Source organism: Passer domesticus, chromosome 6 (genome assembly GCF_036417665.1).
Source record: "Passer domesticus isolate bPasDom1 chromosome 6, bPasDom1.hap1, whole genome shotgun sequence".
In the NCBI taxonomy this organism is placed as follows: Eukaryota; Metazoa; Chordata; class Aves; order Passeriformes; family Passeridae; genus Passer; species Passer domesticus.
The window spans coordinates 42,509,758-42,534,257 of record NC_087479.1 but is presented as its reverse complement, the minus strand read 5'-3'; the positions used below and the strand labels follow the sequence as shown (position 1 = coordinate 42,534,257).

At 35.2% G+C, this 24,500-nt stretch overlaps 1 long non-coding RNA gene across 2 annotated transcripts in view; it reads left to right on the top strand.

Annotated features, from left to right (window-relative positions):
- The window catches only part of LOC135303311 (uncharacterized), a 29,715-nt gene extending 8,416 nt beyond the window's left edge, over positions 1–21,299 (top strand). Inside the window, exons 2-5 of one of the 2 annotated variants that reach the window (XR_010364770.1) lie at positions 1,477–1,602; positions 14,459–14,636; positions 18,591–18,668; positions 21,112–21,299. This is a non-coding gene — a long non-coding RNA (uncharacterized LOC135303311). Of the gene's footprint in view, positions 1–1,476; positions 1,603–14,458; positions 14,637–18,590; positions 20,794–21,111 lie in introns of those variants that run through there. The other variant, XR_010364769.1, reaches the window with a different exon arrangement.
- Positions 21,300–24,500: the final 3,201 nt, after the last annotated feature.

Genomic DNA, 24,500 nt, shown 5'->3' with positions numbered 1-24,500 from the left:
ACAAAAAAATGAAATAAAACCACCAAATTTGAATTACACTTGTGTCAGGAGAAGCCAGTTACTAAGTGCTGATCATACAACCTGTGCTCCGTCTACCACAAACAGATGGGATTAAAAACTCTCTATACAAACCCCAAGGAGTAGATGGATATGAGTACTCAGATCCTGTTTTCCCTGACCCATCAGCAATTTCTCATCTCCTACCATGAAATTAAACTGACATGACCTTTTGGGTTTGACCCACTCGTCTGCAAGTCATTGGTTGTATGCTGTGTCTTGAAAATGTTTTCTGGTATAGCAACAAGTGTTGCAATGAAAGAAAAATGCTTCCACAGGAAAGAGTATTTAAAGCACATTTCTCTATATTATGTAAGCTTTTTTATATTATTATATCTCCAGATGGTAATTTAAAATAGTCTAAAAAAATCTAAAACAGTAAAGAATATTTGTCACTTCTATTTAATTTTTGTATTTTTTTCTAGAATTTTTTACTTCTTTAAACTAGTTTATCAAGCCTCCTAGTTCATAAAATTTATTTACAAGATTAGATTGTCCAAGACCAATACAGATATGGCAGATGTAGCTCCAGTGAAATGATTGCGAGAATCTGTTCCACAAAATAATATATATATAATGTGTAATAAATAATATATTTTCTGAATCAAACCTTGTCCAAATCCTAACTAGGGAATTTCAATTTTATTTTGTATCTATTTCTATTATATCTGCCACTACAAATTTAATTTCTGTTATAATGAGGAGAGAAAATTTCATCTTCTTCCCGTGGACATTAGAATAGGTGTTGCAAAACCACAAGCTGCTTCTTGTCCACTGCTCATAATATTTATTATTTCATCAAGAATCCCTTCAAGAATAATTCTTGTCCTTTTCTCCAAGAACATGTATTTAAGTCATCAGATTCAAGTATTTGTCATTTTTTTTTCTAAAATCAATATTTTCTACTTTTTGGTTTCTCCTTACCTAAAACCTCTTTAATCTGAATTTGTTAATCCTTCTGGGCCTATAGTGTTTGAAGTATTTTCAAATCCTTTTTTTAACATAACAGTATTGTCTACATCTTCATTCATTGTTTCCTGTTTCCAAAAAACAAATGTCCAAAAATTCCAGGAACTGTAAAGCTTACTTCATATATTCAAGCCTAATAATTTCATTGAAAACCAGAATTGACCAATTACCATGCAGCAATTGTAATAAAGATCAAATAAATTATCATGTTCAGCCTTTGAATACTTAATTATGTGTAGGCATCTTTATGGTTTTTGTTAATTTCAGTGTAGACTGAGATAGTACTTCATGTACTTGTTACACAAATCATTTCTCTTTGAATTGGAGAATGAGTCTATTAGTCTGCCTCATTATGCAGTCTGAAGAGCATGGAAAGGAAACTTCTGAAAAAAACATAAACAAAGATTTATGATTATACACTTATGATATGTCCCAATTATGTTACATCAGATAAAAGGGATTTATGTCCTGAAGTTATATACATGTAAACTGGAGAAGTCTTACAGCTGAGCACACACCATCCCCATTCTGGATTTCATTATTTCCATAATGCAACATCAGATACGTACAGCCAAGGTAAGCCTTATTCGCTCTTCATATTTTTGAAATGATCCTTCAAAACCTGTGTTTTTCAAGTACATTCTGTCTTTCATAACAAAGAGAGACTTCTTGTGACCTTTCTTTTTTCCCCCTGCTTCTGGTTCATAAGCTAGATGATTGCTTCTGGTTTACCCTTGACTGATCTTTACTGTTACCTGTACTCAGCTGGCAACTTACAAGTTAGCCAGTGAAACACTTGAGAGATGTGTGACCCAAACATCAGCATAAAACACAATTATCCATTTCTGCCTCTTGGCGGGTAAAATTAGAACAATAACTCTTTTGCTTCTAAGAAACTTAGAAGAAGATTTGAGAGGATTTTTTGTCCTTAGCTACAGTCCACCTAAAGTTAGTCATCAATCTTTAAGGAGTAGCACAAGGTATTTTATAGTAGCGTGCTGACAACATTTATCAGCTAATTCTAAATGTTTAGACAATTCTTCTACAGTGACTTGGTGTATTTCTGTAATGCGCTGTTGAAACTGAGGCAATTTCAGTCAAAATATTGTGTAAAAAATGTGTTGTTTTCTAACTTTGTGAGTTAAAGCCCAAGGCTCTATGGAAAACCAATTGAAAACTCACAACATCACCATTTAATGACCTATTGTCCTTCTATATTTCTAGTGTGCTCATATTTTGACTGAATGTGAAATAAAACCACTGTTTCTCAATACTGCTGTCTCTGGTTGGTTGAGACCATCATGTTTATTTCCTAATTGGTAATAAACCTGAAGGACACATTCTGGCTGATACAGCATGGAGTCAGATAAGGGCAAGGTTGAAGTCAGTAACTAAGCAGCAGCAAAGAAACGTGAAGTTTTTCTGAAAATCTTCAGAAAATTTATATTCATTATTTCTGACATAAACTTCTTAAACCAGGAATTTTCACATCTTTGTATGAGGAAACTGATAAAAACCAAAAAAGGAAAAAAAGCAAAAAATTTTTAAAAAATCAAAATAATTTTGAATGTGTTAATGAGGCTCTGGAATGATCTCACACAAGTTTGTGAAAGGCATGATTTATATGTGTGGGAGGCCTAGGAAGTGCCAGATTCTTGCTGTCCGTTTTATGGTTTTATTTACTTCACAACTAGTGTTTGCACTTTAGACTTGGCTTGTTATTCTTCTGCACTGATTATGTACTGTATAAACTGCAGGAGGAAATGATCTTTGATAGATGATTGCAATCAGGATGATAATATATAATTTTGATTAACCAAGAGAGTTTGATTAATTTTGATGTTAGAATTAGAATAATCCTATGCTGGAAGAAAGAGCTGCTTGCTGTCATTTAAAAAGAGTAATAACATAGAAGATTGTTTATTTACAACTCATCCAAATACTGAGCTGCAGCTTTCCTAAATTTTATCGAGAAAAGGTAAACAAGACAGTTCTGTAAAGTGAATTCAATATCAGTGATGTATTTACAAGAATATATGTTGTATGCATTGTTTGTTTGCCTGAGATCTCTGGAATAATGCTCATTTATTTATGTGTTTCATTTCTGAAAAGAATGCAGCGACTATCATGTTCAGTATCATTCTTTCTACATTTTTGCCTGTGCTACCTGTGGTGCCATTCCCACAAAAGTGCAACAAACACTGTGTGTTGTCCTCTTTGTGGTCTGTAATGTACTGTATGTATGCGGAAGAGTTAATTTTAACTGGAAGTCAGTTCCCTGTATCCATTTTTGTAGATTTTTCTTGAGTTGTTGAATATGTAAATATTGCATATTTATTTAATTTTTTTGAGTAATTACGTAATATGACCTTTCTACACCTTTAATAAATAAAACAGCTATGCATAGTATGAAAGACCAGGAGAAACAATATTGGGCGCAATGCACACTGTATTATGATCAAAAAAATTAAAGAAAGGAGCCCAAAAAGTTATGATGGGCTGCTGGCTATCATTAAAATCAAAACATGACTTTTGCATTCCCATTAATTTGAGAGCAACTAGTAGGATAAGTGGTTATTCAAATAAAACAGGAGAAGTCCCAAATTTTGGAGTTGACACAGATTGTGGTCAAGTAAAGGGCTACAATTTTAATTGCAGCATGTGTTAAACTCACATTACAGATTGCATTTATTTCTCCTGTATTCTCCTGAATTAATTCTGTAACAATAATTAACTTAATTTAAAAGATCAATATTCCAGTGCCAAGCAGTATCACAACCACTCTGACAGAAAGACACTTATAATGCATTTAATTCTGTTTCATTGATTTAGTTGCTGTTTTCTGCTGTAAATTTAAGCAGAACTGCCAGGGTTACAGAGACTAGGAGAAGTGATAAAGATACTTTTCAATCACTTTCTGTGCATGCCTGGATGGATTCAGGACACAGAACATATGTTCTAAACCAGATAGACACAAAGTCTATTATAAAAACACAACCTAATATTCCCTTCTGGCCTCAGTGTTTGGTCTGGCATACAGACATTCTCATCTCTATTACACAGAGCTGGGAAAAATACACTGAAAATCTGTTATGGTAATATCAGCATTTGCAATTGCAGCTTATTGGAACACTGCTAAATGTTGTGCTTTAAGGTTAGCATACAGTGATAAATAGAAGCACATTTTCACTGCAGTTGCTCCATACGCAGCCAAAGAACACTGAAGGTTAAATACAAGTTGAACCACAGACACGAGACAGTAAATGCATTACAAGTTTTATTACTGCTGTAATAATGGCAAGGAACAGTCCAGTTATAATGGATAAGAAACACTTCAAACAGGTGAGATGCTGCTCCTAAGGATAAGTTTTAAATTAATTTACTCAGCTTTTGGCTGCAACACATGCATGTAAATACAGAGACTTGCAGCAAAAAAATGAGTCTGCGGTAGAAAAATTTAAAACCGAAGTAGTAAATTGTTATTATGAATTCTTAAGTATTGTTTTGAATGCCTCTTTGTGGCTCATTCTGAGGCTTGCTTACATTCCTGCCTGCTCTTGGGAGCATCATATGAGCATGGCTGCAACCAACCTTCCCCTCAGAAATAAGGAGCTTTGGATTGCAAGGTCTCAGTCAATGCATTCACTCCTTAGAACTCTGTGAACTCTCAGAGGTGCTTTTCAGTATAAGCAAATAACACAGAATTCTAGACTGATGAGTACAGCACACAGATGAACCAGAGAACCATTTTCTAATTTAGATGCAAGAAAAAGCATCACATTTTTGTCCTGATTAAAAAAAAAAAAAATTTTACAGTTCTTTTTTTATGGTTTGTGAAAATTAAAGGATATTTGGATCAGACGACATTAATTTGAAATGCTAAAATCATGAGCTTAGAGACTCTACAAGCTAGAAAAGTTTAAATACTTCTTAAAAGCAAAGTAGAATACTTTAAATGCTTCACAACCCAGTATAGTTATACATAAATTGAAACTGAAAAATCTCTCTCTAATCTCTTTTTGAATCAAGTCAAGAAAGTTTATGAAGGAGTTAAAAGCCAAATTTAAGACAAACATCACTCAGTAGTAACCATATAATGAATTTGAAAACATTTCTCTGAAATTTGACCTGTAGTAGCAGGAATTTTGAAGGGGAGAAAAATAACCCTCATAAACAAAATAAAGTATTACAGGCCTTTTTTATTTCTTTTCTTTTTTTCTTCAATTAACAAAATCCACAAAAACAAGTAGCAAATACACAAGCAAAAAATCCACAAACCAATAAGAATAAGGAACATCCATATTGTTACAACTTAAAATAGAAGTATAATTTTGTTATGATTTTACTCTCAGTCCCAAATTGCTGGTTTGTATTAACTACAAACAACCACATTGTGTTTTCTGCACACTGTTACATAGCAGGAACTGAAGGCTGCTTTGGCAAGAAAATTTTCTACTCTTTGAAGAAGTTTGTATCCTTTCATTTATCTGAGCTTTATCAGCATATCATGTCTCTGTGTAGCCAAAACCTCAGGAGAAGGGATGGTTTGAAGATTTTTTTAATAAAATGCATCTAATCAGATTCAATTTACTGTGAAGGGAAGAATAAGTTCATTTATTCTCTCTTACCTGTTCAACAAAGTTCTAAACTTCTATTTTTCTGTTGTGAATTTGAATATTTCAAAGGAAATAAAATATTTTTATATGATATGGCATAAAAAAGGTCTAAGCTCCCTTTGCTAATGCAATGAGCTGCCCTGTAATGCGCAGAAGTCAATACAGACATTGACAAAGGCTTCCTAAACTTAGACTACCCACAGAGCATGGAAAGCTCTTTTCTAAGAATGCCCAAATGAGTTATAAAGAATACTTAATTTTTATGTTCTCATGGACCATCACATCTTTTTTGAAGCAATATTCTTTTGAATTTGTAAGTTTTGAATGTATGAAAGTACAGAAAGCTGAAGTTGATACTGAAAAAAGCATTTATTATTCAAATATATCTTTATCATTCATTCACTAAACAGTATTAACCTTGGTCTTAAAATTGTGGGCTATGTTTCCACAATTTATTCAGGCAAATAGACCTTTCAGGTTCTGGATGCAGTGTTAGACACAATTTATCCATGCAGGCATTCTTATTAGACTCTTGCCATTTAATATAGTGCTGGTGAACTTTTCCTCCTTTTGCTCCGTTTTCTATCACAGTCTCTGAAATTAATATAATATTACACTATTGTCAGGGAGAGACCACAACTGCAAATTCTGTTATGGGTCTAAACATTGTAGAAGAAATAATTTCAGTGGAAATAGTTTTAATACAGGTTTACTTTCTTTTGAGAAAACCATTGTTTTTAAATCTGTTACTCTTGAAAGATAACAGTGAGCTACTCCTGGCTTCCAGATCCTGCAGCACTGAGAAATCAGAATCAACTGGTTCCCACCTATTATTGAAGTCCCAACCAGCAGTAAAAACTTCTTAAAATTGCATAATTTTTTCACCATGAACGTTTGCTGCTCTGGCTGAATCCAGTACTAAAAATGAGCTTTAATGACCAAAATTTTCTTCCTCATATATAGACAAGCTACCTGCAATCATCTGAAATAACTTCTCATAGCTTGAAGGAGTTATAGTAGTGGCTAAAATATTATGGCATGAGACAGGCAAGAAAGCTCAGGCTCTAAAAAGATTTATTTGGGAAAGCACAGGTGAAATAAGAGTTACCATTTCTTACACGTGCTGAACCAAGGGAAAGAGTCTTAGTTAGAACCTTGCTCAGAATGACACTTTATGCTGTAAGCTAAAATCTGTGCCAGAACTGGGATGTGCAACCAGTACTTTCAAGGTCTCCTTTTGACATTTAAACCTCAAGGATAACCTTTCTTTTATTCTTTACTATATTAGAAGGATTTTATTTACTGGAAGCAAAGCCTTATTCTCCTGCTGAGGCTCAGGGCAGCTATTGTGGTTTCACATTACGGAAGAGCAGTAGGATTTTTTCATCTGTACAAAAGGTACGCACATTTTCCTGTATATCCCAGAAATACAGTACACACTCCTCGTGCTGTGACGCTTCACTTACAGCAGAGGTGAACTGGAAAGGAATCAGGAGCATCATTTGTGGTGCTGCCTTGGCTGCCAATTGAGCACAGCCAGCAATGAAGCATCAAACTGTCCCTTGCTCATTGCATTCACACCCCTCTTCACCCCAGCAGGATGGGGGAGAGCAAATGTGAGAAAAAAGCTGTGGTTCAAGATAAAAATGTTTTAATAAATATAGTAACAAAACTCAAGGCATCATTCACCATCTTCCACAAGTAGGTCAATGTCCAGCCACCCTCAATGAAATTGTTGCTTTAAAAAGATTAGCCCCTATTTTTCTGCTCTGATGATGAAAAATAGAGATTGTCACCAACAAATTCTGCTGCTTCCCTCAGTTTTTGGGGTTTTTAATTTTTTTTTTATTATTGTTTTCCTCTGCCTCTCTAATCCTTCTCCAAAAGAATTATATTAATAAAATAAAATCTGACCTTATAAATTACTTATTCAGTTTTACAGATCATGAAGTTTGAGCTATTCAGATAATGTCAGCAGCTGTTCTTAATATTCATTTTACTCAGTGTGAACTGACCCTGAACTGAATGTTTGTCACTAAGAAATAGAATGCTCTAATGAGTTTATTATTCATTGTTAAAATTTTTCTTTTTGGAATTTGTTTTCATACACATGCTTTAGAATACTTTGCAACACAGTAATTCAATGTACAGAAGGGGTCAGTTTTTGTTCTTAGCTAATGTCATGCAAAATACTGTATTTCAGGTCCTTTTTAAGTGCAGGGAGTGTTGTAGCTGAAGCAGATTTTAACTTTTGCCATCTAGAACTACTTCATCTTGTTAGTTTAGCCACTTGACACAAGAAGCCTGAACATATTTACAGAGATCATAAAATTTAAATAACCATTCTTGGGGGTGTTTATTGTCCTAGATTACCGACATCTAATTTAGCCTGAGAGTTTAAACAAGTCACCTTTTCACTGTTCATTTTCTAAAATATGGTAAAAAACCCATATACCTGAATGTCTTGACAGATGTCTACCTAAGGCATGTAATTTTTTATGTTCTAATGCAGTTGGTTTTAATTAAGTTCCTAAAACAGTTGGGCACATTAGATTTTTTTTGGCCTGAAATTCATGAGTGTGGTAATTTTGTTTTCAAAATGTCAGTTATTAACTTTAAGTCATAAAAATGTAGTTGTCAATATACACTGGATTTTAAGATACAAAACTGTTATTTTATGCTTACTGCCCAAAAACTTGGGCAAGAACGGCATTGTTTTTTTCATAGCTTTACCTTACAGCTGTCTGTAGGTCTCCTTTGTGTCTCTCAAAATAATGATGCAAGAGGCTCCTGCCAGGGAGCAGCAAAAGGGGCTGCTCTGAGCAGAGAAAGAGGGAGCTAAGGAGGAGAGACAGGACCAGTGTCCTCCCAGGTGAGGAGTGCCACCCCAGAGTACCTGACATGAAGGGCAGGGCAGATCTGGAGATCAGCCAACACCTCAGTGAACAAATCTGCACTGATAGAGCAAATCTGAGCTCCGGCTCAAAGCTGAGCACAAACAGCTGCCACTGGTAAGGAAGGATGAGCCTTCACCTAGACAAGGCTTCTAATAGTTCTTCTGAGGGCAGCATCTTCCAAGGTCTCACAGCTGCACCATATCATACCAAGGCCCAGAGGGAGAAGAGCTTGCAGGCTCAGCTGATGCAGGGAGAACCCTTACAGCTGTGAGGTACAGTGAGTCTTATTTAGGCAGTGTAGAAGTGGTGAAGGCTTCTCATCTGTTTAGGCAAATTTCAGGATCACTACAGTGTTGGAGTAGATTTGGGTGGCAGAAGATGGATGAGTGAAACTTTAAGATAAGGTAATGTAGCTCACAGAATATAGCGGTAAGAGGTTCTTTGCTTCGTGCAATCTCTTCAGTTCTTCTACTGCATTGCTTGGTCTGGGCTATTTGCTTTCAGCCTGGATTTAAATATGCCACTGTGAACAATTGAAGATTTGGTGCATTGAAAATGAGCAGCACCTGGTTATGCTGCATCATTTAGCAAAACCATTTCTACTCAAAGATTACTTTCAGTTGTAAACACATGAAGAATTCATGAAGGAAGTGTTATGAAAAAAAAATTCTTCATGAAGATTTTATGCTGGCAAGGCTCTGCATGCAATACCTAGTCCTTGCTTTCTTACATACAAAGTCTAACTTCAAAGGGCCTAAGTTCAGCGGATTTGAGGTTAGTTGCTTTTTGTTTATAAGAATCAAAGAACTACTTTCTAAACAAAACCTTGCAGTGTCAAATGTGAAATGCATTTGGTCTAATCCCCCTTTTTTTTTAATTCACTGGAATGCAGTGACAGTGCTGTGTCTTCAAATGCACAGTAAGTTCAAAACTCTTGCCTGGACCACAGGTGGCAGTGCATGTTTAAATATGAACACATCTAAGCATCTTGTGTCTGTATAGAAGGAAATTTGATTTTTGTTTGTTCTGGTTCAGTGAAGGGAATATTTTATTTCTTAGACTGTGTGAAGACAAATCTGAGTTGAAAATGTTGGAATATGTGTAGTAAAGAAACATAGCAGCACATTAGAATGTCCTAAAGTAACTTTGACTACAATAAGTGACACTGTAGAATAGGAAAAGGTTCTCTACATTGTCTTTTCTGAGTTCTGATTGGCTTTTTTTTAAGGCAGATGAATTAGTTAATTAAAGCTAGACATGGGTGGATTTGTGGCCACATTCCTGTGTGTGCCTATAAAAGCTTGAGCATTTTCTCATCTACTTTGGATTTGTTTGTTTTTTCTAGAAGTAGATAGTAATGGCTAACAGCTTTGAATATAACTACCAGAGGCTGACTCAAGCTGTCAAGATTCTATTATTCTAAATTAAAATATGCTAGAAAAACTTAGGGAGCTGTCTGTGGCCAATAAAAAAACCATTGTTTTTGTCATCTGTAATACTTAAATAATACATCTGCACTAATTAAATACTTCCATCATTGTAGCACCTTTTACTACAGGTGGTTTGATAAATTCTGGGATATGAAGTGGTTAAAATGTTCACAGTGAAATCACAAAATGGAATACAGCACTAAGAGAAAAGCTTTTAGGCTTTATTTTTACGTTTGAGATCCATCCTTCATTATCAGCAGTACCTAAGCATTCAGGAAGATTGATACAAGGCTTTCTTTTACCTGCTAATCTTCCTAAATGGCCAGAGAGCAGTATGGAGGGGAGAGTGTTAGAAAAATTATGTAGCTACTACACCATTATTCCATCTTCTTAAAGATATAATTTACTATTTCTTTTTATAGTGTCAGAAAATAGAGGGAGAAAAAGTTATGTTTGGACATATGAAAATAGCTGTAGTAGAATTTCTTGTCTCTAGAAGGAAAGGATCTTGAATTCAATTTCTGCAACATACTTAAAAATCATTTTACTGAAAAAGGTTTTGTCTTTTCTTATGTAAATAGAGGCTGGTTTTTTTCAAGTGTAAAGAGAGAATCTGGCTCATAAATCTGTCTATAAAATGCCATCATGACACTACTTTCTGACTCCAGTGACTATTTTACTAGAAAACTGAATTTTAAAAGAGTTTATAGTAAAGAGGTTTTGTACATTTGTTATCTAATTAGGAATTTTTTTTTTCTTTTCCCCTGGACATTTATACAGAAAAGTCTAGTCCTCTTCTGTCCTTATTTTGGAAAGTTAAAATAAAATTATTGATTATTAAAATAACGTTAGCAACTCTCCAAAGACCATATTTAGGAGTCTTTCCTTAGCATTCTCTTGATTAATTCCTTTTTCTTAAAGATATGCATATATTATACATTGGTATCAATTAATATATATGTGTGTGTGTATATCTATAAGTTGAATACAATGTTACATTAAAACACCTATTGATTCCCTGTACAATGTATTTATCAACTTGCTTCCTTTGGAGAAAATATATTACTAGAATATGCACAGTATGTCCAAGGACTACATTTGCCTTCTCCACAAACTTGACGTTCAGCCACTGCTTAACTGGTATCCTCAGGTCTTTTCTGGACTTCCAGTTCCAATTCATTATCTCAGAAAGATACTTTAGCTGTAGGGTCTTCAAGTGCTGAACTTTGAATGCAATATCACAACATTTTTAACCTTTGTCCCTGTAGTATCAAGTCACCTCAAAATTAACTAGTTTTTGGGGTTTTTTTTGGTTTGTTTTTTGGGGTTTGTTTTGGTTTTTTTTTTTGGGGGGGGGGGGTTTGCTAGGTTTGCTTTGTTTTTCAGTAACAGTGCTGCTCCTGTTTTCAATCTTAATGTATTTCATTAGTACTCCTGGCCTTTATGCAAACACCATTCAGGAAAATGAGATTAAAAAAAATCTCCAGATATAAAGTAATGGGTCTTGTGTAAATGGGGTGTTGTGTTGTTGTAGATGCTTAGACCCACCAAGTAGAAAAGTTGCATGAACTTGTATGTAGTCACACTCTTATGTTGTACATAAAGTCTCCACAGATTCTGATGCATATACTTAAAGAGTGTGCCATTAAAAACAGCAGATCTTTCTCTTTTTTGGCACTGGGAAAGGTTAAAAAAAAGTTTGAAAAATAACCAGTCCTAGTGTTCTTTCTGTAAATAGCTGTGTTCAATTTAAGTGATTTTGACCTCTACTTACTGTTTTCCTAATTTTCTCCACAGAATGCATATTCAGGCAAGGTAATATATAGAGCTCTTCCATATGTGTGATAGAGATTTTATTGCAGCATAAAGTCAGTCTTGCAGTAGAAGATCATCTCTTTTGAACACTATGTACCTGTGAAATTATTTTCTTTTTACTCCATAGTTTTTCTATGAGCTAAGGAAATATTCCACATCTCCACAAATTGCTGGACTTTCACATATTTATTAATGTAAAATTCTATACCATTAAGCTATTATTAAAAATGTAAGTTCAGTTTTTTTATGTAAAGGGTGCAAAAAGTATAAAGCATTTGATACCATATTTTAATTGAGAAAAGAATGGAATAGTCTGGCAATTAATAAATCTTCCTGTAGAGTTTGACCTAATGTTAGTGAGTGTAGTTTACAATAAAGAGATTTTGGAAATTCATTAATGCTGTGTCCCACTTCAGATGGTATGAGAAAAGAATAGTCTTGAGTAGTATGAAGGGCTCAGATACTTGCATATATCTAAGAAACCTGCTTTAGGGGGTTCAGCCACATTTAGATTTTATTCCCATTGTCACATCATCAATACCAAAAATGAAAAACTTTCCATTAACTTGAACTTATGGCCTGGAGTTCTTTATTAGTATTATTATTATTATTATTTATATTTCTCTTGATTATTGCAAATACAGAAGGACTGGGAAGCCACTACAGCCAAACAATTAGTAGTACATCTTGAAGGGAGGTTTGATAAAAAACTTCATAATGAAGGCCCAGTAGAAGAAAATTTTATAATTGGAAAGTATCTGCTAATACAGGATATTGTTTAGTTACTTTTATTTTAAAAATTAAATTCAAACCTAATCAATACAGACACAGAACTTAGGTTGGTTTAGATTTACTTCTACATTTTGAAATTGTTGGATCTTCGCTCAGTAACACTTTATTGTATTTCCTGACTAATATTTCAGATTCCTTATTCTCAATTATTGTGCTTTGGAAAACTAAAATAATTTTTTCATTCATCTTACAACTGAAATATTACATAAATGCAGCACACTAGAATGGTGCAGTACAAACCTCTGTGTTCATATAGAAATCAACACTCGTAGATGCTAGAAAAGCTCCTCGAGGCACCTACAAATCCACTTACATGAGTACCTAAAACCGTCATAATCCCACAGCCTGTGCAGATGCCTGAAACTTTAGCCTGTTGGAGTCAGAAACTGCCCATTCTTCTACTTTATTAACCTGAGAGGGCTCTCAGTGCTGTGTAGAGGTGGTTGGAGCATGCTGATGACACTGCTGTGGGATGCGGTGGAGCACGGAGCTTGCCCCGCAGTGGCTGCGCTGCAGCCGGAGGAGCTGGTCCTGCTGACCCCACAGGTGCTGCTCTCTGACTGGGGCCAGGCTGCCCGTGCCTTTCCAAAGGGCTGGCTGCTGCAAGGAGGAGCACATAAACACTGCTGGCAGCTGCAGTAAACAGGAAAAGGCTCAGAATTGTTATTTTAGCTGAAAAGCGCCACTGAAACGTGCAAAAATGGAGATTGTGATGGCTTCTATTAATAGTGAAATAAGAGTATCAGAGATGCTTTTTCTTTCTAGAAATAATTTCTTAATGAAACCTCTTTGATTTAGTTAAGTGCCTTACACATGGTTAAGGGCCTAATCATTTAAATGCAAAACTTCTTTCTCTACACTCATAGACATACTGTGGATACTACATAGAAGCTGTAATGTTTCACTGATTAAATAAAAAGGAATTTTAAAAGTTAGGCTATTTCATACACAGTTTTTGCTCTGTATGCATGAGTGTTTTGTCATCTTAATTACAACCAATATCATTAATGTCCTATTTCTGAAGCACAAACTTGACAACTAAAAATAGTAGGTATTAAACCAGGAATACAGTATACTGTATTGTTATTTTTGTAACCTCTTTTAAAGAGGTAATTGGTGACTGAGCTCAAACAGTTTTACACTTCTAAAAACCAAAAAGTACAAAGAGAAGACCAATGTCAAACAAAATACTTCAGGGGTCAATGAATAGGAACTCTTTTCTGGCATGTTTTATAGTTCTTTTCATGACTCAATGCAAGAGTGAAAAAGATCAGCACAGGGGAAAACGGAAAACTTAAAAATACAGCATTTTTCTGGTCCTGCTTGGTATACCTTGTTAACTTTTTGGCCTGTTTGTGCTTCTCTTAATAGAAGGCACAGTTTCTCTATGGTAACCTATTTTATTTAAAATGTACTGTATTGTAAGTTGTTTCCTCTGCTCAAACTTGTAACCTCTCACCCTCTCTGCCCTTCAAGTGAGGAATAGTAATTCATTACACATAACTATAATATACTATTGTGTATGCAAAGTAACTTCCCCTACCAGTGAAAATGCCTTCCATAGAGGTGTTTTCAGGGCAACTTTTTTTTGGGTGACAGAAGAATACTCAACTAGCTAGAAAAACATTCTGTTTTTTAACATGCAATTTTAATATAGTAACAGCTTGCAGAAGGAGCGTTGTTTTCCAAAATGAGCTAGTTTTATCACTTTTTAGGGTCTAACTGTACTTTCCTATCTCATGAGATTCCGACGTGGTACCCCACCATATTATTTCTAATTCTTGTTCTGAATCTCAAATAGAGCATGGAGAATTCCATGGCTTTTAAGTCATGCCACTTTTGAAAATGCTAGCTCTGGCAGCTGAACTGCTCTCTTCTTTAGCTCTTCGTTCCAGGGCTGGAAGCTGATACTGAGTAAAAGCTGGATGAAGGAGAAGTGATCACATCTCTGCTCTGTGTTACTGACACAGGAACTGCAGAGCAGCTAACGGGGCAATGGAATTGATGGCACATTCTGTATCAGCAGGCTGATCAAGCTGCTCAACTTGAAATTACAAAAAGTAAGTCTGATCTCCCCAATACTGCTTTTCATAATTTTTTTTTACCATCAAGTGTCCAGAAAACAACAGGTGTCAGTCTTTAAAATGCCGGCAAATGTCCAGTCAGTGAAAAGTGTGACAGTGAGGTTGGGCTACAGTAACAGGGACAGGAGTGAATGACTGAGAGTGAGGAATGCAACCAGCTGTCAGCATCCTGCCAGCATGCAGCACAGAAACGCTGCTGTCTACCGGGGAATTTGTAATGCGGCGTCTCGGCCACTTAATACAAGGTAGTGATTTCACCCTACTGCTGAAATGAGAAGGAAGACAAAGAAAAAGCTTTTCCTTTCCTAAATTTTCGCGTAGTGCCACTGCCTCCGGACAGAAAGTAACAGGGACGGCGGTGTCTGAAATTCCTACCTCCCTTCCAGGGATACACAAATTCTGCTCCTCACTGTTGCGGGTGTCACTTAACAATGAAAACTTTTCAGCGCACTTTGTATGTTTTCAGTGCTTTAAATGATAATCGATGTCAATTGCTAGCTCATTACACAGCTTTTTCATGGATCATCAGAAAAGCAGTACCTGAGGGGATGGCCTTTCTTATTCCACTGAAAACCAATTGTACCTGCTATGTACAGAAATTTAGTCTACAAACTAGCAGACCAAAACAATGACTGCATCAGACTAATTATTTCTGCTGGGAAATCTTACTTTCTCTATGGGCATAAAATTCTCTAATGATCTTTAGCAAGAGAGAATTTAGCAATGGCAGTCTATCTAAAGGAATGTCATGTTTAGATCTGTGGGGTTTTTTTTTGCTGTACATCACGAATCTCAAATAAAGGAAGACCATTGCCTTCTCTTTCAAACTCATGCCATCCTCAGAAATAATTACAGCATGAAAATTTGACACTTTTACGAATAACAGTTTTCTACTTAATAAATTTTGCATAGCTTGGTGGGTTTCTTGTTTGTGAGAGGTGATTTTTTTTTTTTGTTCATTTGTAATTTTGTTGTTTTTTGAGGAGATTTATAATTTTTTTTATATATTAATTGTCTTGATGAAAATTGAAGTAAAGTCCTTAAACTGCGCCTTTGAGCAACCAAGAAGTTCAGATGAAGTCAGGAAAAGAAACAAAGGTGCCCTTATGAACAGGCTATGTGGTTGTCCCCATATTGTAAATCAAAACAGTTCTATGATTTACTCCAGCTTACACAGTATGAGCCAATCCACTGCGGAGTTGTCTAGCAGTGAAGTGCTCAGTCGTGGTTACAAGTACCTGCTCCAGCCTTAGGTATTTCTGAGAGATTCAGATGTTGATAGTTTGAGATTGTCCTGCTAGTTCATTGATATATGAGGAACCGAAGCTCACTGTGAGAAATTCCCAAGCTGGGGGACCTAAAACTGCAAGGGTTTTTTGTGTTTTGTTTGGTTTTTCCAGTGTAAGAGCAAATCTGTGTCTCAGATACAGTACATATTCATTTATCACAGCAGAGGTCTGAGGTTTAGGAAGCCTGGGCTCTGAGAAAGAAAATATTCCTGTTCTATGACTGGTTTATGAAACAAGCACTTTGTCATGCATTATTACTGAAGTATGCTTTAGTTCAACATGAACACCATAACCCAGGCCACTCACTCAAATACATCAATGGATAGAGCTGTTGTTTTCTGACTACAGCCCTCTTTTTGGAAAAATTCCCCCTTGTTACTGTGATTCTGAAGCAGAAAGTAGCTGTGCCAATAACTGGAGCAGAATAAAATTTAAACAAGTAAAAATTCATATATTTTCCTTATTTCTTCTTTCCCCTCCTTTTTGTATTTTTTTCCTCTCTCTTGAGACAGGAGGAAAGTGAAGTCAGGTACCGTTAAGCAAAGGACATAGTGAGTCTTGGCTGTCAAAGGGACCAAAATTAAGCCTCTGCTTTAAATAGGGGACATTGCAAACTCCTAATTCCTGTCTTTTATGCTCATTTCACATTGTAATTTCTTCCTTCTGATTACTTACCACATGTTCTTCTACTAAGCCAGAGCGATATATTTATTTTTAAGAAATATATGTAAACACATACATATCAATTGAAAAATATCAGCAGTGGGGTTTTATGTTAATTTTAGTTTTAGTTTTCCTTTGGTTTCTTTTTTTAGTGAAGGAGGTGTTGGTGGTTTTAGAGATTTTTGTTGTTGTTCTTTTGTTTGAGGTTCTTTAAGAAACAGTCTTAAAACTTGGATGAGAAATAAAATTTGAATTTAATAAAAGCACATGGTTGTAGTTATACGCGAAATACAGAGTGCGTGATGAAACCGCTGAAAGCAGTTTTTGTAGAAGTTAAATGACAAGACTATGAAATTTCTTCTTGGTTTTTGATCTGTGTAATGAGTGGTAATTCAAATTGCATTTTTAATCACTGAATTTTGAAGTGTTTATTCTCTAGGCATCTCTTAATGGTAGTTATGTCTTATAATTCCCTGTGGATTAATAATGAAAGCTTTATATGACACCATAAATCAGAGTTTAAGAAATAACAAAAAGCAGTTAAAAATCTAGAAAGCAGATATAAAGGCAACATGAAATGAGCAGCACATATTAGTTGTAGTTTTATAAAATTAAATGATATTCCATGTGTTAGCAGTGACTTTTCAAAGCCTATTGCTCAAGCTACGAGATAAACTGAAAATCTATAAAACTTCATTTGAATTGCTGTGGTTTTAAATGGTGCTATTCAAGGGGACTCTCCTAATACTTCAAGCCTTGTAATGATTTTCTTCACAGTTCTCAACAAATTAGCCTATTCTTTTGATAAGTAATCAATGGTTCTTACATGTACTGTACAAATAGAAAAAAATTGCTGTTGGATTACTGGAAAGGCAGTGGTTGTTTGGGGATTTTTTTGGTTGTATTTTTTCCTCTCTCTTTAGACTTAAAAAAACCTGAAAAATATGATAGCAGGGTTCCCTTTGGCTTATGAATTCATTTTATGACTCGTTACAATACCTAGAAAAGCATCAGCCTGCATTCCTTGGGATATTTAACATCATTCTGCTTTCAGCAGCACCTTCACAGACATGCAGATCTTTGGCGTGGTGATTAGAGTGTGCTGTTTCACAGATTACCTGAGTGGGCTGTGCCAAGTGAGATATCTCTGGTTATGCCCATCTATGAATTAGAAAATGCTTGAACACTGAACAGAGATCCCTGTGAACTCAGTGAATGCTTTTTACTTGTTCATACAAAGTATTCATATTGATATCTCCCGCATGCAATTGCAGATAATCCTTGGAAAATGCATTCTGCTCTGCTTTTTTGCTTCCCACTCTTCTAATCTTACTGGGCCTGTGTTCTTCTCCAATATATTCTTGCCTCCTCGTGACTGCAGCCCTTGGCCTCTGTCTTTGGTCAGAACTGCAAAGCAGTGATTGTGGAACTGAATAAAATGCTGCAGCCCACAGGTGATGATATTTGCATTTCCAGATTTGATGTTCCTCCTAAGATGTCTCTACCCTGCTTCCATTTCAATTATTGCTTCTATGGTACTTGTGAGTTAATGAAAATAAATTTAAAAAGTGAATAATATATTCAGGAGACAAGAAAATAGTGTGAATTCTACAAGGTGTTATTGTAGCTTTTTTGTTCTTTATTTCCATTCTACCATTAATGAGGTTTGATATTCCCTCTAGGCAACAACTTGACATAAATCAAAAGAATTTTAATTACTCTGAGAGAGACGATTGATTAGAGCAACTTTTTCTTTAATTCCATGTTTGTTCATTTAGAATTTAATATGAATTTTTATTTTAATTGCTTAATGTTTAACTGGCTTTAGAGGAAGGCAGTGAGAACACTAGAAATCAATATTTGTTTTACATGTATACAGCATACACAGTCTGTGAACAATCCTTTAGCTTCATTTTGAAGATTTCTATTAGATAAACTGTATTTTATATTTTGCTATAATTAATTTTTCTTCTTTAAGGGCAATTGGAAATGGAATTTTTGGCTTCAGTGAACCAAATTACAAAACCTGGGGCAAAACCTAAGACCTCCTTTTCAGGTAAATCTATATGCTACAATACTGTAATTAGGGGATAGAACTCTTCCTCGTGAACTGGTAAATGTGCCAAGAAAACAATTTAAAACGTGGACACAGATACACACACATATAAATATATGTGTGTATACAGTAATATCTGATGTCTGCTGCTTTGGAAACCTCTGTAAAAAACTCACTGTGGCCGGATGTTCTAACTATAAATGACTTTTAAAATAATATATTGGAAGTTTCTTTTGAATCTAGTATTTTGTTAAGGAAATATAGTGAACATTGGTCCAGAGCCACAAAGACTGTTTAATTTATGGGGGTATATTGAACAGGAATTTAAGAGTTTTAGGCTTTGACTTTTGGTTTCTTAATGTAATTTTTGTTATTTCTTCTGTGCTAGAACCAGTAGTTGCATTTGTCAATACAGACAGTACTTAAAACATTGAGCCATTTTCTACTTTGTATTCTAGCTCTGAAGCAATTCTAGCTCCGAAAGAACTTACATTTTTGATATGCCTAATTCCCATATTCTAATGATTTACTTTCATTACAAATATGACTAATGAAACTCAAGAATGTGTATTTCATATTTATAGACAACTATCAGTACAAATGAAAGAGTTTTTCTACATACTTCCAAATTATGTATGAGAAGGTTAATTTATCTGATAGTATCTGAGACAATCAAATAAAAAGTAATATTTTTTTCCAGGCAGCATTAGCCATGTGAATTTTCAACAGTGGACTAGTCAATTGGCTCAAAAAAATGTTATCTGAGTTGTTAGTTGGGAAAAAATCCTCCAAGGAGAAGCACTGGATGCACCGTTACTTTGGCAGATATCAATAAAAATAAAAATTTATGAGGGGGGAAAACCTCACCATACAGCAGTATCAACACTAGCATGGAAGTCCATAGTTCATGTGGAATAATGTAGAAAACAAAGTTGGTTTTGAGAGTGAAAGAGATTGTGTCTGTCCTGAAAAACTGAATTTACAAGTAAACACCATTGGCAATTCATGCTGAAGTCACATTAACTCCAAATTAATTCATCTTGATTAATGTTGCTATGATGAATATCAAAGACATTAAAAATGATTAACCTATTTATTGCAGCATCTTGCAACCTGGAATAATGTTTTGTAAAATTGTCACTAGCGTTGTGCATCTGTCTTTGCTATTTATGTAGACCTAGATGCAGAATAATTTATAGGACAACTGCTATAGTTCTAAAAATGTAGGCTTCATGAGTTTAGTTGTTTCCATGCCTGATTGCAAATTCACTGGCATGTGCCAACAGGCTTAGTGAATACCAGATGTGTTTCTATTTCTTTGTTTTGTAAGCATGTGGTGTTATGTATCAACATATTCTTATTCCTGACTGCTCAAAAGCGACGAGCTTAACTTACATGCTTAAGGTGTCTTTTTCAAGAGTCATATATTAAAAGAAAAAAAAAAAAAGGTATATGCTAGCCACCTTTATTCCCATTGCTCACCATTGGACTTCAAAAGGTACCTTAACCTCTTTGAAGTTATCTAACCCACTCAATAGGATGACTAGATACAGAAAAAGTTAGATATTCATGCAACTCTACAAGTTTGAAACCCTAAAGTACTATTTTATGTGATGTCAAAATTTTAATTATTTCTCAAAAGCTCCAGTTGGTGGAGATAAAAAGTAGGGTAATTTTTCAATTGTAATAATGCCTAGAAAAAACTGACTTTTTTCCTTTTTTGGAAGATCATACAAATATTAAGGACTTGCACCATTAACATATTTCTTATAGAAATTAGTCCAGGAGATATGATTTTTATTAAAATAAGTAGATGCAAAGAACAAAATATTTTTCTCTCTGTTCTTTTGAAAAAAAAAAAGGCTTATAGAATTTGACATAGAAACAAGAAAACCTTATTTATGAATAAAAGAATAATTCAGGAAAAAAGCTAAAAAATGTCTGATTACAAAGTAGATGAACTCTAATTATCACAATGAAATTGTTTGTGTTGGACATCAGGAAGAACATGACACATATTTTGGTTTACCATTTCTATTATAAAACGTGTTTGGGAGGTGAGGAAGCAGTGCCATACAGCAGAGAAATAAGAAGAAATGTGCTCTAGACAACTGTGAAAGTTGACGGGCAGGGAGGGTTGTTTTTTCATTTGTTTCTTAATGCAGGATGCTGTATTTGGGAAACGTTAATGAAAAGTATTACTTATTTTCTTCAGCTTTAACTCAAGCACAAAATAATAGCATGTTAGAGATAATGTGTGTTCCATTAAACAATTACATTGCTTTGCAGTGGGAGGAATTTTATATTTACATGTGCAGTTTTAAGGATTTCATCTGCTAGGGGCTGATGCTTTAAATCTGCAGCCTAAATTATTCAGGAAAAACAAATTTGTGAAAGACTGCAGAGCTCATTAGTGTCCTTGGGTGCATCCTTGCTGTGTTAGGTGAATAATGTCTTCACACGACTCCCACAAACCCCCAACACTGGACAGAGATGGCACTGAAGACACTGACATTTCTTTCTGTTATGGCATTATTATGCTGCTGAAAGAAGCATGAAGGTAATCCATGTCTCAGAGGTGCCTCAAAGCATTAATGTTCCTGTAGTTCCTCCTCCTGTAGCCTTTCTGTTATGGGGGAGGATTTTTTAAAATAACTTACCTGTAGATTTTTTTTTTTTGGGGGGTTGGGGGGGTAAGGAGCGGGACATAATAATGGAACATTTTAGTAATGTGAAATTAAAATTCCCTGACCCACCTCAGGATCAGTTGTGATATATGCACTGTGTACCTTTTCAACAGCAAAAACTTTAAATGAAAAATAAATAAGGAACATGAAGGTTCTTTTCATTCATTTCTTTCACCTATTAGATTGCTTTTTGGTAATTCTCACTTGGAGGAGACGTCTATAACCCACATTTCCCCTTTCACTGATGTCTCTGTACTGTAGCAGAGAAGGGGAGGCACTGGGAGGAGAAGTGAGACATATTGAAATCTGGCTTGTCTCCAGATTTCAATAAGAGTGGCCTGGCAACAAACGTTTTCCTAAAATGACTCCTTTAATAAAAAAATAATTGGAAGAGTAATAAAGATAGTGAGCAAATGCTGCATTACTTCAAAGCGAAAGCATCTTCCATTTGTGCAGAATCAGGCAAATCCTGGATGGATTTTCCCATGCTGTGCTGCACAAAGTAGACGCTGTCCATGGAGAAAAGCAGTCCCTTGTGGTTACTATTATGAGTTATACAATTACCTTACAAGAAATCTATTCCTAAATTATGTTCTTATAAGAACCTCTTGTTGCCCTTTAAAATAAAGGTGAGGCCAGGGCTGGTACCAGATGGGAGATGCCTGCTGGTTCCTCTCTCACAATGAGCTGACTGAGGTTACTCTGCAGCCAAATTATTTTTGCAGCACATCACAGGCCTGAAAGCCACCTTGCATGTGCAGCCCAGCACAGACCTGCCCTTGCTCAGGGTTTTCTTAGATTTTATGTGGATCTCCAGCTCTTAAACTTGCAACAGTCTTCCAGTCAGGATCTATACTGGATCCATTATTAAGGGAGTAAAACCTTGTCAATATTGTAAATAAAAGTAAGTAAAACCTTTTCAATATTGTAAATAAACAGAAAGGTGAAAATATGTGGGGCTTGGGTAACTCTAAAGATGGCATGTCTGCTGGGAAAATCTGTAGTGCTCATAGGACCTGATCTCATTCTGAATAGGCCACCAATTCTATAGAAACCAATCCTATAGAGGCTGCCCATCCTACAGGCATACAAGGCTGGAGAACAATTGTGATAACTGAATGTGTTCTAGAGTGCCTGGAGGCACAGAAGAATAAAAATAAGTTTAGTTTTCTGAGAGCAATTTTTTCTGCCTTCAAAAAAGGAACTGTAAAAGGTAATAGGAAAGAAAGCCACTTAGTTCATACTATATTTGTGCTAGTGGACTTTGCAACTTTTCATTGAAAGGTTCTCCTATTAGATCTTTTTCTACCTTATCTAACATGCTTTTTGGCAAGTTCTTCGTCATAAAAATCTGTAAACCAGAAGGTGCTTTGTGAGATAGATGTACCAGGTGCAGAACTGAGGCGCAGAGCTTGCTTTTGTTTGCATAGTCCAGGTTTGTTTCCTTTTCAGTCGTTACTGCTGGTGGTAGAGATGGATACAGAGGTGTGTATCCATCACACAATCACACAAAGTGTGATTCTTGGGGATGTCTTCTGCAGAGCCAGCAGTTAGACTTCAATGATCCTTGTGGATACCTTCCCACTCAGAATATTCTATCACTTTGTGATACAATTGTTTACTGTAAGTGAGAATATGGGCATCTCAGAAAAAACAGGCAATTTCAAAGAGCTTTTGCTCAGGTATGTATAAAGATAGGCACTTCTTTAGAACTTGTTTTATTTTTAAGTCCTTTAATCAATAGAAATGTGCCCTATGCATGCTAATGCTCTTTATGTTTTTGTTTACTTTTGATTAATCTTTTGATGAATCTGGATGGATTCCTGTTTGGACTGGAGTTACTTTTGAAAACAATAACAAATAAAAATACACAATTACAAGAAATTCACCATAACAACAGTGAGTTTTTCTAATACCTAATTTGCACTTTAAACAAGGGGGTTTTTGATCTAGTCTGTATTAAACAATCTACACTAAGGGATAACCTCTGTAGAACAAAGATAATCTGGTTGATGGCTACCATATCATGGAGCCCTCTCTTACATTTCATTTCCAAATTTATGTTCTTTTTAGGATGCTACAGCAGCTCCTTGAGCTTCTTTTATTGTAAGGTTCTCTTCCCATTATCAACATTCACTCTGATTTATTAACAACATTGTTGCAGCACTAGTCAACAAATGTCAAATGAAAGATTATATGTTCCCCTTAATCTTACTCAGTGTTTTCCTTTTTGCCTATTCAAGGATACCATTTTTTATTTTTGGCACAGCATATCACTGAGAGTTTATTTATCATTATCTGTGAGTCCTTTTCAGAATCATTGTTTCTCATAGCAAATTTTACTATGGTAGGTTTTGTGATTGTGAACCTTTTTTAAAATGATTTCTGTTATGTGACCTTAAATATGAATGTGTTATAACTTCCATTTATCAGTCTGCTATGTTTAGCTTTCCAAGAGAATCTAAAGAAAGGTCCTGAGAGCCAACATCCTTTAATCTAATACTTATACTTTTACTAGTCCTAATACTAATGCTAATACTCTCAACAAACAAGAAGTTTTCTCCTGTATTTCTGCCTTCATCCCAGAAACCTCTTTTGACTTCAGCAAAATTTGATACCTGGAGCTTCAGTGCAACATTGATAGAAGCCAGAGAATCTGTTAACCTATTTCTGGCAATAACCCACCCCATATATTTTAAAATCTAGTCAGCAGGTGGCATGGCCCATAAGGAATAGATTTGTAAGAATAAAATGGGTGGTGATAAGGACCTGGCATCCACAAGGCAAGTGTTTGGGTGCAATTTATTGCAGGTTTGCTTTAATTATTAGAAGTAAATGAAGCTGACAGTTTTGATGATACCATGTGACTCGGATAAAGACATGCTATTTAAAATGAAAACAAGTTCAACATTTTCCTACTTTTTCAACAACCTGTGGATAATCATAACTTTTAGATATCTAACATTATAACAATGCAAATCTTCCTAAGAGGTATTGATAATATAGACTAGAATGTATTCTTATAAGACGTTCCAAATTCTATCCAAATGATATCTTTGTATCATCTTTAAGTGAATAAGTGGACCATAATTTTCCTCATATTTCTTTCTTCTGCTTCTTACATAACATACATTAAATTAAGTTT